At 36.8% G+C, this 16,659-nt stretch overlaps 1 protein-coding gene across 13 annotated transcripts in view; it reads left to right on the top strand.

Moving 5' to 3' along the window:
* Nucleotides 1-16,659, top strand: part of Rgs7 (regulator of G protein signaling 7) — a 466,064-nt gene that overhangs the window by 300,511 nt on the left and 148,894 nt on the right. The window lies entirely within an intron of this gene.

Genomic DNA, 16,659 nt, shown 5'->3' on the forward strand with positions numbered 1-16,659 from the left:
AAATGAGACCCACTGATAGGATCAGCAGGAAACTGTTGCATTGGCCAAGAAAGACATTAACTTTCAAGTCACAAAACCACAAAGTGGCTGGTCTTACGAATGTTAACAAATGTGTGAATGATTTCTAAAAGGGAAGTTAAGCTTTTGATCTATGGGTTTTAATTTAATTTCTGCCTCTTGGCCTCTAGGGAGGAGAACAGAATAAAACTATTCTAAAATGCAGTTTAATGCTTCATATATCACACACGTGTTCCGCATTTGTTTCTTTCTAGGCGTTGAACCTGTGGGGGAGAGATCATCACAGGGTTCTTAATCCATTTGGGACTTTCTTGTGGTTTATTTGGTTAGGAATGTGGAAGCCAAATATTTGCCCTCTATGTTTAAATTCATGTGTATTTTGTTGGAAATGTTAATCCACAGGAGAATCCAATTCATTGACTCTACAACCTGTGCCCAGGCTGTAGACTTGTAGCATTATGAAGTTTTCATTCCCAGAATGAATAATGATTTCAGAGCACGGCTTCCTTTAATTACGTAAGTCCATATGATCATATGGACTTTTATTTCTGTCCTTTCAGGTACTGTCCCAAATGACATCTCACTAACTTATTTAAGTTTCATCTGACCCATAACTTCTGCTTTCCAGTTTTTCCCCATCAGTAACTCTTCTAACAGTTTAATGCCTGCCTTCTGACATGCCTATACAAATACGAATCTGGCAGAGGTATCTATTTCCCATTTCTGGGTTTATGGTCATGGGCCTTTCTGACCCTAACTAAAGATGCCAGCTGATGCTACCAATTTTCAATTCAGTAATTACTGAGGAAATGTGTAAATAAACTTAATAAGTCGATCTATAATCATTCTGAGAGGAGAGTAATTTGTCGGGGGAGGGGGAGATGAGGAGATGGTGTGAGGAAATGTAAAAAGCTAAAAGTTTCAACTGCGTTTAAAAAGATTCTCCATTATCATTACTATCATTAAAAGTTACTAGTGATGTTGATGTTGTTATTTTCTTTTTTGTGTGTGAGGGGAGAGTGGTTGGGATTGAATCTAGGGGAACTTTGCCTCTGAGCCACATCCCCATCCCTTTTTGTTTTTTGTTTGAGACATGGTCTCACTAAGTTGCTCAGGGTCTCGCTAATTTTCTGAAGCTGGCCTTGAACTTGCAATCCTCCTGCCTCAGCCTCCCAGGTTGCTGGGATTATAGGCATGTGCAGCCATGCCCGGCATTATTGTTGTTTTATTAATTGTCTACCACCATTGCCTCTCAAAATCTCTTTGATGTAGCAATCTAATTAAACAAACAAATGCTGCCTCTTAGCTCAAAGTAAAATGCCTCTTAGCTCAAAGTAAAATGGCACTAAGCACACTAGTGATCTGATCCAGTGACCTCTTTGTCCTCACTTCTTGTCACTTGAAACTTCCCTAATTCTGATCCATCTACACTCACTTCCTTGCTGTGTCTCTAATATGCCCATCAGGGTTGGTCCTCTCCCACCAGAATGTAATAACCAGAAATTGTTTACTAATTTATTCCCAGCTCCTGTGATAGCAACAATCATGCAAACATCAATCAAAGGAAAATGGGAATAGGTATATTAATTTCAAACAAAACTGACTTCATTTCAAGAAGAAGTGTCTTGAATAAAGATAGAGTCACTGAATAGAATTCATTTTTCCAGCATAACAGTTAAGTATATAAGCATCTAACAAGAGAGCATCGAAGTATGAGAGGCAAAAATGGATAGAACTGAAAGAAGAAACAGACCACCCCACTCTTATAGCTGGAAACTTCAACATTCCTCTATTAGTAATAAATATATCAAATAGGCGGAGAATCAGTAAGTATGTAAATGACCTGAACAACACTATCAAGCAAGTTAAACTAATTAGCACTTATAGGAGATTCAAAGCAACAATAATAGCAAAAGATATGTGCTACTCAGGCTAACCCAGACATTCATTAAGACAGACTGCCTTCTTGGACATTGAACACATCTTAAGAATTTTATAGTACAGAAATCATACAAAGTATGTTCTCTGAATAAAATTAAATCAAATCAATAGCAAAAATGTTGACAGGAAAATCTCTAAACACTTGGAAATTAAACAACAGGCTATAAATAATTAAAGCCATTCAAGGATCCTCTTGAAAAAACTTGAACTGAACAAAAAATGTAACAAGTCAAAATTTGTGAAACACTACCAAAAATAATGCTGAGGGAGAATTTCATAACATAAATACATACATTAGAAATGATGACAAGTTTCAAATCAGTAATCTCAATTCCTAAGTGCAGAACCACAAAAAGAAGAGCAAAATAAACCCAAAGCAAGCACAAGCAAGAAAAATGCTAAAGATAAAAACAAAATCAATAGAACTGAAAACATTAAAACAATGAGAAAAAATCAATGAAACTAAGAGCTGGTTCTTTTTTAAAAAAATCAATAAAATTGACAAACACGTAGCATCATGGACAACGAAAACAAGAAAAAACTCAAAATGACCATGTATAGGAATGAAACAGGGGAAAGAAATCCTTTAGACATCCAGAAGAATTCTACAAACCAGTCTGCAAAATTTGGAGCAAATTTTTACCCCTCACACATCAATTAGAGCACTAATCTCTAGGATATATAAAGAACTCAAAGCTAAGCACTGAAAAAAACAAATAACCCAATCAACAAATGGGCCAAGGACCTGAACAGATACTTCTCAGAAGAGGATATAAAATCAATCAACAAATATATGAAAAAATGCTCATTATCTATAGCAATTAGAGAAATGCAAATCAAAACTACTCTAAGATATCATCTCACTCCAGTCAGAATGGCAGCTATTATGAAGACAAACAACAATAAGTGTTGGTCAGGATGTGGGGAAAAAGGTACACACATACATTGCTGGTGGGACTGCAAATTGGTGCAGCCAATATGGAAAACAGTATGGAGATTCCTTGGAAATCTGGGAATGGAACCACCATTTGACCCAGCTATCCCTCTCCTTGGACTATACCCAAAGGATTTAAAATCAGCATATACAGGGACACAGTCACATCAATGTTTATAGAAGCACAATTCACAATAGCTAAACTGTGGAGCTAACCTAGATGCCCTTCAGTGGATGAATTCGTAAAAAAAAATGTGGCATATGTACACAATGGAATTTTACTCAGCATTAAAAGAGAACAAAATCATGACATTTGTAGGTAAATGGATGGCATTGGAGAAGATAATGCTAAGTGAAGTTAGCCAATCCCCAAAAAACAAATGTCGAATGTTTTCTCTGGTGTGAGGAGGCTGACTTATAGTGGGGTAGGGAGGGGGCGTATGGGAGGAATAGATGAATTCTAGATAGGAATAAGGGTTGAGAGGGAAAAGGAGAGGGCAGGGGATTAGCAAGGATGGTGGAATGTGATGGACATCATTATCCAAAGTACATGTATGAAGACACGAATTGGGTGTCAACCTACTTTATATACAAACAGAGATATGAAAAATTGTGGTATATATGTGTAATAAGAATTGCAATGCATTCCACTTTCATTAGTTTATTAAAATCAGTAAAAAAAAAATTTTTGACAATTTAAGCAAAATAGATCAATTCCTCAAAAATCACAAACTACCCACAACTCACCCAAGAGGAGAGAGGTGATTTGAATAGTCCTATAACTACTACAGAAATCAAATTAATAATTTAAAAATTCTTTTAAAAAGCCCACTACTCTCAAAGAGCAGTGTGGAAGAGGTGGAAGATGGTAGAGGAAAGCTGCATTCCACACTGTGCCATGGAATGAGACCAAAGCAGCAGGTGTAGAACCTCTCAGCAAGGTGGTGAAGGAAGGATTTCATCAAAATTTAACATAAGGTGGGAAATTTACCTTAAGGTAGGAAAGGGACTCAGAAATTTTGGTATAATAAACAAAGAAGAAAGCCCACTGCAGGCAGACCCCGGAGCACACTCATTACAGACAAATGAATGGGGAGTAAAGGAAGCCAGGTTCCAAGCTGCACTGTGGGATGTTGTCATGATGGCAAAGGGTGACATCTGCAGTTGAGGGGAGAGATAAAAAATGTCCATGCACTTCTGCTCTTTTCAATGTTTTCTTTGCTCAAATCACTTAATACAATTTCATTGTATAGGTTCTTAATCAAGGAAATGACCATCCTTAATGCTGGACACTCCAATAGACATAATCAGTTCACAGCAAACAATTCTAAGTTAATTCTAAGCACTGCAAACACTTAATCATGACAGGCTCATGACAGACATTCCTTCTGCATGTTCAGCTCAAGTGAGCCAGATCGAGAATCTTAGATCTTCAGTATAGCAGATGCCCACTCACTCAGTCCACAGTGATCAGGCCAAGAACCAATAGAGGCTTCTCCTGGTGTGGAGTTGATGGCTGGCTGAGGAGACGGATGTCCTTTTCTCACCAGAGTTAAGAGGCTGCTGTAGAGTTTGAGAGTGTTGAGGATGACACAGAGGATCAGTCAGAGGAGAAGAGCTGGGATGTCATTCCAGGTCCTCATCAGGCTCCCAGGCTTGTGTGCATCAGTGTCAGCTGGCTTGAATGTCTGTTCATTTGCTTCCGATGCTTATATTAAATGTTGGGAGCTTCTCTCACCCTTTGGGTCCCTATCAGCTGTTACCAGGTTTCTTAGTGACATCTTACATCTTAGGACACATGATCTGGTGGTTTCTGCCCTGATATCACACTTCTGACTCTTATCAGGGTTATGACAAATGGCAAGTGCCTTCACCCTGACTCCTACCAGGGTTGTGGAAAGTGGCTTGCTTCTATCAGGATATGCCTGGTTGACATATTGGAGGGCTCTGTGGTTTGCCTGGTGAGACTGCAGGTTTATTTTAAAATGGAGTTTGAAAATGGAGTTACTTAGGCTAAGGCCTAAGGCCATCCTTTACAGGTGTCTTGGTACAGAGAAACCTGAGATCAAACACTCTGACTGAACTTATCTGACCCAAGAGCCTGCACCATACCCGGGTCCTTGCAAAGCACACTCTGTATCTCAACTGGCCACGCAGAGCTGAGGTGGCCGCCATCTTGGCACATGCATGGCATTTGTAGGACTTGGGAAATGAGAAAACAAACACAGCTACATTATCCTGGCAGGTACCTACTGAGGGATCTAGGCAGCAGCTGGCTGAAAGTAAGAGAAACAGGTGCTGAGTACACTTACCCAGTGGGATTCAAGGCAGAAGGGCAAAGGGAGCCCTTGTGTCTGGCAGCTCAGGTGAAGAAGGCCAGGAGTCTGAGTGTGGGAGTAGGGAATACACTCAGGGACTAATCCTGGGAAGGCTGTGTTCCTGAGCAGCAGTGAGCTGAGGAAACACTCTGTGCACCATGATTGAATTTCTTGAGAGGTACTTGGGAACCAAACCCATGTAAGTAATCAGCTAATGTCTACCCGAGGGGTGGGTCAATCTAGTGTCTCCAAAGAAGGTGCCACTCAACAAAGCCTGATTAGACCTGAGACTTGTCTAGACCTCAGCGCCATCTTCTGGAACCCCCTCACAGACCTCTGCAGAAGCAGTACCTTGGGCATGCACTGAATTGGTCAGAAAGGTCACAATGCCAACCAAATATACATCTTAACTCATCCCACCTAATACTGGTGAGAAGGGAAACTGAGTCATATCAAAAAGCTTCAATCTTAGGCCACTCCAACTGGTAACTCAGAGAGCAACACAAAAACAGGAAGGCGTTAACATCCCCCACCCCCTATTCTATCAGTTTATAACTGAAAAATTGGAAAGATTATTGGACACAGACAATGACTACACATTCTGGTCAAATATTTTGACTACCCAGTGGAGAAGTTTCCTTCAGTCTTCAACAAGATTTTGGAATTTTTAAATATATTTTTAAAATTTTTTTTCTTATTCCTTTTGTGTGTGTGTGTGTGTCTGTCTGTCTATCTGCACGCACACAGACACACACATAAATGTGTAATTCTGTTTGTCCTGGTGGGTTCAGGGACATATATACATATACTTATTTGTCTCTTTTTCTCATTCAGTAATTTTTAAATGAAATTATCTTTTCCTAGCACTGTTTTTTTGTGAGGATTTGGGCTCATTAGATTGTATATTCTGGTTTGATTTTGTATTATTTTCACTTTTTTATTTTTCTTGCTTTTCTTTCTATCTTATCTTCCCCTGATAATGGCCTAATTCTATTGTTCTTTCTCCCTTTCTCCCAATACCAAGCTTCTTTTATTTTCCCCTCCCTCTGTATAAATATCACCCACTGCAATTCTTCTGCATTTTTTCCTGTCACTTTCTGAAATTGTGAAGTCTTTCCTAACTTTCTAACACAGCTCCTTTTCTCCTAATTAACTGTATTTTTACCATCACTTAGAACTAATTGGTTTGTATAACTTCTGCTCCCACAATTAATGTTAATACAGTCAATACTTCTGTGGATGAAAGAGTTGACAACTACTTTGTTTTAAAGCCAGAGTTAGTCTATGGTTTTTGTTTCCAGTGCTGAAAATTGCTGAATTCACCATTCCCCTTTATTGGTGACAATATTAAAGATGTTCTAGTAGGTTCTGGGTATTTACTTTAACACTGTTTACTACATGTTGTTTGTGACAGTTGTTACTGTTTTTTGTTATGCCATCATTTTCTGAGGTGCTGGGAACCTACAGGGACATTATAAGTTCACAGGTTAGAGACTCTACTGCTGAACTAAACATTCCCTAACATTACTCAAACTCAAACTCAAAGAAGAGAGGATACGAAAACCCCAAAACATGAACAAGGACCTAAGGAAAAAAACCAGAGAGGGAAGTTAGTTCCTACCTTTGACATCTACCCATACACCAAAAAAAAAAAAAAAAAAAAAAAAAAGAAATCTCAGAACAAATAAGTTAATTACACACAAAAGGACATGCACAAAAAAAGATGTAGAGGAATTAACTTCAATTGATGCATAAGACCACCACCTCTAAAAACATGAAAAAACAGGCAAACAAATCTCCTCCCAAAGTCTATAATTCCCCAACAAAGGGTCCCACTCATAAAGAGGTGGATGAAAACCCAGAGTATGATCATAAAAAACTGACTATAAAAATATTCAGTGAACTGAAAGGAGATCTAAGGAAGAAACTAAGAAAGCAATTATAGGAGATGAAAGACAACTTTAATAAAGAAATAGAAATAGTGAAAAGAAATGAAGAAATGTAGACATGATCAATCAAATTAAAAACTCATTTGAAACCATCACTCAACAGATTAGATTGCATAAAAAAACAGAAACTTTGCCCTTGAAAATAGAACTTCAGATATAGAAGTCAGGCTATATGAGCTTGAGTATACAGAAAGCACTAAACCTGTAAAATATGACCAGAATATACCAAGAATGCTGGGACAACTTTAAAAGACCAAACCTGAGAATCATCAGGATAGAAGAAGTCATGGAGATATAAAATAAAGGCATAAAGAACATTTTTCAATGAAATAGCTAAAGAAAACTATTCCCATATCAGAAACAAGATAGATATTCACATGTAGGGAGCTTATAAGACCCCAAATAGACCCAGTCAAATGAGAAGCTCACTAAGACACATCATGTTCAAAATGCCTAACAGAAAATAAGAAAGATTATTAAAACCCACAAGAGAGAAACATCAAGTCACATTTAGACACAAACCAATAAGGCTCACTGCTGACTTCTCAGCTCAGACCCTCAACATCAACTGAGTTTTGCTGGGTGTAGTAAACTTGACTGGCTGTTGTTTTCATTTAGTACTTGGATTATTTAAACTCAGTTTTAAATTTAAGGGGAAAATGAAAACATTCTATGATAAGAATAAACTAAAAGAATTCATGAGAACCAAGCCAACACTACAAAGAATACTAAAAAAATAAACTGCACACAGAGGAAGCGAAAAAAAAATTCCCAAAGCCCACAAACAGAGTAAGTTCAATAGAAGAATAATCCACTAAATGAGAATCAAGATAGGATAAAATATAGCAAAAAAAAAATGGTAGGAACCACAAGCACACTGAATATTAATGGTCTAACAATGAATATTAATGGTCTCAACTTTCCAATTAAAAGATACATATTAGCATAATAGATTAAAAAACCAGATCCTATATGTTTATAAGAAACTCATCTTTTAAGCAAAGACACCCACAGGCTGAAGCTAAAAAAAATGACAAAAAAATATTCCAGGCATATTTTCTCAGAAAACAAGCAGAAGTGGCGATTCGCATATCAGACAAAGCAGATTTTAAGCAAAAATTAATCAGAAGAGACAAAGAAGGCCACTGCATATTACTAAATGGAATAATCCAACAAGAAGATATAACCATAGTAACATTTATGCCCCAAATTTCAAAGCACCCAATTACACAGAAAAAATACTCTTAGACATTAAATGTCACGTAGACCCCAACATAATAATACTGTGGGGTTTCAATAAACCCTTATCACCAATAGACAGATCATCAATACAAAAAAAATCAATAAAAATCTCCAACTTAAACAATGCTATAAATCAAATAGATCTAATGGGATATCTACAGAATATTCCATTCCAAAACGGTGGAATTTACTTTCTTCTCAACTGCACATGGAACTTTTCCCAAAATATAATTTTAATCTTTCTTTCCTCAGAACACACTAGTAGCAGTTCCCATATATGGGATTTCTGTTCCTTTGATTTCCAGACTCAGGTAACATTCATCATGCTCAACAACTCACAGCAATTCTGCTTTCAGGAAAAGGATCATAGAACTCTGAAGAGCAAAACCTGAAAGAATATGTAATCAACCAGATCATTTGCTTCAAATACATTTAAATGACCTCTCCTTTACAGTTTTAGAATGATGTAGAACAAGGTTTAAAATATGTTTTAATATGATTTGCTGAAAGAAATCATGGCTGCTTTGATTATTATGATTCCATAGGTATCAGAGGATTTCATAGGTATTAGCTATGAATGATTGGAAGATGTGTATTACATCCTAAGATAGACATCCATATGTAGGAGGCTTACAAGACCCCAAATAGACCCAGTCAAATGAGAAGCTCACTAAGACACATCATGTTCAAAATGCCTAACATAGAAAATAAGGAAATATTATCAAAACCGACGAGAGAAACATCAAGTCACATTTAGAGACAAACTTACATCATAAGTCTGATTCAGTTCAAATTATGATTAGAAGTTACCTTTAATTCTATGAGAACTCAATAATTATCTTTAAATGCACCTAATGTATAAAGTTCCAGATAAAATACTACTCAACTCAACATTAGTTCTTCATTTTAGAAAATAAATTCTTTACTGAAAAAGATACACATTCACCAAAAAAAAATCAAAAGTTTCCTTTGAATAGCTATTTTGGGCACAAAACATGGTTGTATTCACATGTGAAAAATGAATTCACAATCCACTTTTCAGGCATATAGTAATTCCACAGAATGAAACACATTTTTCTTCATAACAAGGCACAACTGTATATTCATTTCATTTAAAATTCGGCATTATGGCTTTGAGTTCCTCCTTTCTTCTCCTTTTTGCTTTTCTTCTGTTGGAAATATAAATGCTGTAGAAACTAGAAGAAAGCTATGGTTTGCACCCATTGTTTCATTTGTCAAGCACCCATTTCTCTGGGGAGTGTTTCTACGTGTGCCTTCCACCCACTAGGCCATATTTATTTACTGTGATCCCACCTTTTATAACAGTTGAGGCGCTCCATCAGGAATTATAAAATTTTGACCACACAATTTCGGCCTCAAACTGCTTGCTTGCTGCAGTAGCATAGAAGTAAGGATGTAGTAGCATCGATATAAGCTATGGGTCTTGTGATCTGCTTCATGGATGGAAAATGGAAAGGCTGACTTACAGAGAAAAATAGTGAAGCCTCAAAATGAAGCAAGAATTAAACAGGAGAAAACATTTCAATGACATCAGAGTTTCTGCTTCCATTTATTCTTGAGGCCCAAACTTATCTGTTGCCTTTAGTTTCGGGTACTTTCAGTGAATTTCTTCTTTCATAAGTTTATGTTTTTACCCTTCCCTGGAATATTGTTATTTATGATCAAAAAATGCCTTACTGAAGAAATTCAAACTTTGTTATTCTTGTATCAGTCTGTTTTAGTCAGCTTCTTAATCAATGGGTCCAAAAGACCTGACAAAAACAATGTAGGAGAGAAAAAGATTATTTGGGATTCATGGTTTCAGAGGTCTCCGTTCACGGAAGGCCAACTCCATTGCTCAGAGCTCAAAATGAGGCAAAACATTAAAGCCGAAGACTGTGGAGAGAGAAATCAGCTCAGGACGTGGCCACCAGGAAGCAGAGAGCAAGAGCAAGAACGAGAGCTCTCTTCACCATGGACAAAATATAAACCCCAAAGGCATGCCCCAAGTTACCTACCTCCTGCAGCCATACCCCACTGCCTCCATTAATCTTTGTGAGGAGATTAATGCTGTGATTAGTTTAAGGCTCTCATATCCCAATCATTTCACCTCTAAACTTTCTTGCATTTTCTCACACATGAGCTTTTTGGAGATGCCACATATTCAAAGTGTAACACAATCTTAAATATTAGCTTTTTTTTTTTTTTTTGTACCAGGGATTAAACTCAAGGATACATAACCACTGACCCACATCTCCAGCTCTTTTTTGCATTTTACAGAAAGGGTCTCACTGAATTGCTTAGGGCCTTGCCAAGTTGCTGAGGCTTTGAACTCGCCATCCTCCTGTCTCAGCCTTGAGAGCTGCTGGGATTACTTGCATGTGATACTGCTTCTGGCTACATTAGCAATTCTTTATCTGAAACTGTCAGTATCCTCAGACAACTAGCCACATATCTTGTTGAAATAGTTTAGTTTATTCCTAAGAAGAATGCACACCCTGGGTAATCCCAGACTGCCTTAGTACTCAGGTGTTAGGAAGAATCTATATGGAATTTGGACTTGGATATTTGGGAGAAGACTTGAGAAAATGGGGGTTTTGCTCAGGTTGGAAGCTACCAAGAAGTTGGGGCAATTGTGATTGGGTATCTAAATATATTTATCTATAGGAGGACGAAGCAGAATATGGGTTTTGTAAAACAGTATTCACTCAAATAGTCAGACTGAGATGCACTTCATATTTTATGGTTTGAACCGTGCTCATGTATTGTCTGTGTTTTCACCTGATTAAGAAGTAGTCCTATTTTTATCTTGACAGATTAGCCTTGTCTTGATAGGGTGGCCTTGTCTGATGTTAATGTTCTGATAAATTGTTCACATTTAATGGGAGAACCCCAGACCTCACTGTGAATACCCAGTGTGGTCCTGGAAGCCATAGGCTTTCTTTCTTTTCTTAAGTCCCCATTTTGTCCAAAGGCAGACAGGATAAGGACACAGGGCATTCGTCAGTGATTTTCTGACTTTTGCCACTAATGAGATTTGTTGAATCAACATGTTGTTTAGGGAACACATATAATGGTTGTGCTGGAGTTAGTCTCTCCTGTTCCTTTGGTTGTAAGTTGCTTTGTTGAATCCTCAGATGCAGCAATGTTTAAACAATCACATTTAAAAACTCTGAACAGAATACGTTGGCCAGTGGAAACACAAGTCATTATCAAAACCAAAATTTATTCTTAGATAATGAGCAATTAATTGTTTGAAAGAGTGAGGAGAGAGTCTGTTTATTATTTTAGCTTTAAAAATGGATTTTAGGCTGGCTTTGTTTTCTAAATACTTTTATTTCTCAAGCCCTAGGGAAATTCCACAATTTTAAAAAGTAAACTAACTTAAATTTTTTTTTTTGCATGAAGAACTTAAAAAAAATTATCACAATTAGAGATAGATTGAGTTTTATAAAATGCTAGGGCTGATTGTTTTTGTAATTTGGGGCCTATTGTGCATAAAATATATGTGTATAAACATTGAGTCATACCTTCAATAAGCATCTGATGACCATCTATATTGAGGCCTTTTGAAAAGAATGGAGAAATGTGATGAGTCAGACATTGCTTCTCCCTGGAGAGACTCACAGATGAGCAAATCTGCTTCACCCCACCTCCTTTTCTTCCTGTCCTTAAAAGTGCATGCCATAGCCAGACTTGCCCAGAAACCCAATAACTATTCATTACATGCTGCTTGATGATGATGAACATTTATTATGCTTATTTTGAGGAACTAAAAATAGCATTGAAAAATATTTTCTAGACCTATAGGATGTCTTCTATTTAGTGAGAGATTTTAAGAATGGTTATCCCATCAAAAATATGGATTATTTGTGGTATTCTTTAAATAAAAATCTTCATATTGCCAACACTGTGTCTATGTGGCTATGAGTCTTCAGCAAAGTGTGCAAAAGACCTGTTTATTTTCCTGACTGAGACACATTGCAAAGGTCAGCGTCTTTTCCTCAGGAATAATTTGGGCCTCTTCTATTGTGATTATAAGCCAAACTTTTCATTAATGGTGTTAGGAGAAATTATGAAAAAGCTTACTTTTTAAAGCCTACAAACCAAATTTCTAATGTTTTTGTTTCTTAGAAAGTACTCCTTGTCATATTTCCAAAAGTTTTACAATATTTTTCTTTGTAAGGATTGCTTAAGTTTTTTGTGAGCCTCTAATTTAGATTCAGTATGTGGATAGCTGTAGTTGACACTTGTATCTGAAGTTATAGGCCAATCTGTGGCGGAGAGATGGAGAGAAATAGAAATCTTATGGGCTTAAAACAGAGACTGGTGCAGGTGTTACCAGTCTGCACCAGGGCAGAGTTGGGGAAGTCCCTTCACCAAGCAGGTCCATAGCATGGGCAAGAAAATAATGTCTAACTGTCTTTGCTCTCTCTGCTTTAATTATCAATGGGGTAGTAGATTAGCTTTAAAAAAGGAAAGATAAAAGATCTATGAGAGATGATTATGGTGCCTGGAAATTACTTGCTTGGAAAATATTCATTGCACAAGGAGTGCTATCCTTAGAGTAGACTGTGGGCAGAGGCATCTTGTTCGTGCATCCATTCTTTTCTTTTAATCTTTTAAAAATTTATTTATTTATTTTAATTAGGTATATATGACAGCAGAATGCATTTTGATTCATTGTACACAATTGCAGCACAACTTTACATTTCTGTGGTTGTACACAATGTAGCATCTCACCGTATGTACAATCATACATGTGCTTAGGGTAATGATGTCCGTCTCATTCCACTATCTTCATGCATCCATTCTTTCAACATTTTCTGATCACTTTTTACTTGTAAGGCATTTGTCTTAATTTGGGGGATTTGAGGATCAATAATATACCTTCCCTGCCTTCCAGGCACTCTTGGTGCTAAAGGGAAGATGATGAAACCATTGATAAATGAATTATGAGGATGTTAACAGATCATACACTTTCCCCAGTCTAGGTGGATTGGCAATGGACGGAACAGGCTTCCTAGGGTAGCTAATGTCTGAACTGAATGTCAGTTGGAATTGAGATGGAATAAGACTAGTAAAGTCATGGAAGATACAAGCACTGTGGCCCAATAGAGGACCATGAGCCATGTGATAAGGAAGAATTCTGATGGTTCATTTTTGCTCATTTTTTCATTTCAAGTCAAGTATTGCTGGAATTGAACAATCATAAATCTCTTCTGCTTCTGGTAAATACAGAAAACACATAACTTTGTAATACTAAAAGTAACGAATGCCTCTAAAAACTCAGAATATGAGGATGAGTGCTGACTGTGGCTAAACTTGTCATAAGCTGTGGTCAAAGTCAATTTTCAAAAAAAGCCTGCATGTTCCTTAGAGGTCTCCAAAAGAAAATAGAAAGAACTCTAAAATATTCTTAACATTTACATTTGTACATGAAAAAAAATATACCAGAGCTATTTTTTTAATCTATTAAACACATAGCTTGAAAATTGCTTAAGATGGCATTCCTTCCTAAACCTCTTCAAGGCACTGTGCCACATTTTAAGGTTGAACACTCTTTTCTAGGGAAATCTATGATAGCACATTTCTCTTTCAGTCTTCTGATTTCATTAAGACACTGGACATTTTTTTTTTCTCTTTCTCTACCCATTTCTCCAGGGGAAAAGGCCTCAACATGATAGATGCAGAGTAGATGAATATGGAGAGCTTGAGTACACATTTCACAGTAAAATCATGTTTCAACTTAGAACTAGAAATATGTTAAGGTGGTCATGCAATAGAAAATGTACTATGCCATCTGTTAGGTGACATCCACAGTTGATCAAATCCCATTAAATTGACTATCACAGCTGAACCAAAAATGCACTTGTGCCAGAAATACTCAAAACTAGGCTAAGAAAGAAAGTTCCCTGTCCCCAAAATTAAGTGTGGTTTCCAATTAGGCATTTCTATATTTCTGCTTAGAAAAGAAAGAAAGAAAGAAAGAAAGAAAGAAAGAAAGAAAGAAAGAAAGAAAGAAAGAAAGAAAGAAAGAAAGAAAGAAAGAAAGAAAAGGGGGTGGGGAAGAAGAAGAGAAGGAAAGGGAAAAATGAAACGAGAAGAAAAAGAAAAAAAAAACTTTTCTAAAATCAATATAAATCATTTTTCACATTAAAAGTAATTTGTAGTCTTGCAACTAATGATTGACTCTCTTCCAAAGAATGGGAATTTTCCAGTGCCTACTCACATATATTCTCCAAAGAGATGCCTCTAAAAACTCTGTATAGGAGGATGGGCACTGACTATGGCTGAACTTTCCATAGGCTGGAGTCAAAGTTAAAACTCAGTGGAGTATCTGGAGATTTGGGTACTTGGAATTCTAGTCATCAAACATTATATGTGTTGGGAAAACTGTTTCCTTTTTACTTATTATAGGGAGTACCTTTAAGATATAAGGTAATCTGAAATACCTGCACATACATACATTCTCCCTCACCTCCCTACCTCCCTACCTCCTTCTCTCTCTCTCTCTCTCTCTCTCTCTGTCTCTCTCTCTCTCTCTCTCTCTCTCTCTCTCTCTCTCTCTCTCTCTCTCTCTCTCTCTCTCTCTCTCTCTCTCATTGGGGAGATAGAACCCAGAGCTTCACTTGTTCTAAGTACATGCTCTGCTACTGAGCTACCTCCAGCCTCTAATATCTGCTTTCTTGAGAGTGGACTTTTTGACTTCCTACCTTCAGAACAGTTTGGCAAAACTTCCTTAAGACACCTAAATGAATTGATTGCCTCAAGTGCATTTAAATAAAAAGAAGCTATAAAAGAAACAGTTACAACAGAATATGAATTAGGTTCAACACTTGAAATTATTTTTAAATGCATGCATATTAAAAATGAAGCTGGGTATGAATGTCTCCATAACTTTCAGAAGGCGATTTTCAAGTTTGATAATCAAGTAGTTTGAACATGGTTTTGAGCTATACCAATTCAAGCAGCTAGAATCACCTTGTTGAGGTTAATGTCATTCATTTACCATAACACTGAGTGGGTAGTCAGGAACTTCAGCCAGTCTCTAGGAAAGGTTGAAATAGAATCTTGTATCATACTGAAATTTCTGACATGGCTTACTGTGTGTACACAGCAATTCACAGATATTCTATTTTATGTAGAAATGAATTGTGCTAAAAACAAAATTAAATATCTTCATATATAATTAGTCACAAAGTCCTGAAACAAATCTCCAATTTTGTTCTAAGTAATTTGTACACTTTGTTTAGGCTTTCTGCCTTCAATCATGGATCACAATTATAGAAATGTTTGTTGACTGCTTTCCTGTGTTTTTGTCTAACTTAAAGCATTTCACACGTAATGCCAGTCAAATTCCTTAAACTTGCTTGATAGTATCCTTCACCTGCTCAAACTCATTGCATGTCTCTTTTTATGCCTTACTTATAGGAGGGAAAAAAATTCAAATTTTTTAGCCTGAAGTTCTAATCCTCTGAATGTGCTGTGAACTCTTTTATTATTTTCAAATTCTTTTTTTAAACTTATTTTTTAGTTGTAGTTGGACACAACACCTTTATTTCCCTTATTTATTTTTTATGTGGTTCTGAGGATCAAACCCAGGGTTTTGCACATGTGAGGCAAGCACTATACCGCTGAGCCACAACCCCAGCCCCTCAAATTCTTATTATTACCAGAACCTAGTATATACAAAGTATGCAATAAATAGTTCTTTTGACTGTTTGTTACCTTTTAACTTTTTCATAAGTCTTTTCATCAACTAAATTTCTATTTTTCGTATGCCAGAATATACCCTTCAAAATGAAACTCAGACATTTATTTTTTCAGTTGCTCCTTCATATCTTCTGTAGGGAACAAATTTTTTTTTAAGTCATTATTAAGCAGTCACTCTAGTTACTCTGCTTCTAGGTACTTCTTGTAAGACTTTAATCAAATAAATAGCTAGGAGCTGGTGTGATCCCTACTGCAATAAAAGACCACAAGGATTCTCTTGAGGATTCATAGCAGGTGTTATAAACATGGTGGACAAAAAGAAGGGCAAAGGAAAGTTCTACTGCATCCATGAATTGTGAGGATCTTAAAATAGGGACAGACATGAAGATACAGACACTTAAAATGAATAGGTGTATTCAAGAACTAAAACCAAATTTGGTTTGGCTTAAGAGTCAATAGAAGGATGAGATGGGGACACCTAGAAATTAGACAGAGGCCATCCTAAGAATTTTGCCTAACACATCGTAAGCCCTCAGTAAAC

Source organism: Ictidomys tridecemlineatus, chromosome 10, assembly GCF_052094955.1.
Source record: "Ictidomys tridecemlineatus isolate mIctTri1 chromosome 10, mIctTri1.hap1, whole genome shotgun sequence".
In the NCBI taxonomy this organism is placed as follows: domain Eukaryota; kingdom Metazoa; phylum Chordata; class Mammalia; order Rodentia; family Sciuridae; genus Ictidomys; species Ictidomys tridecemlineatus.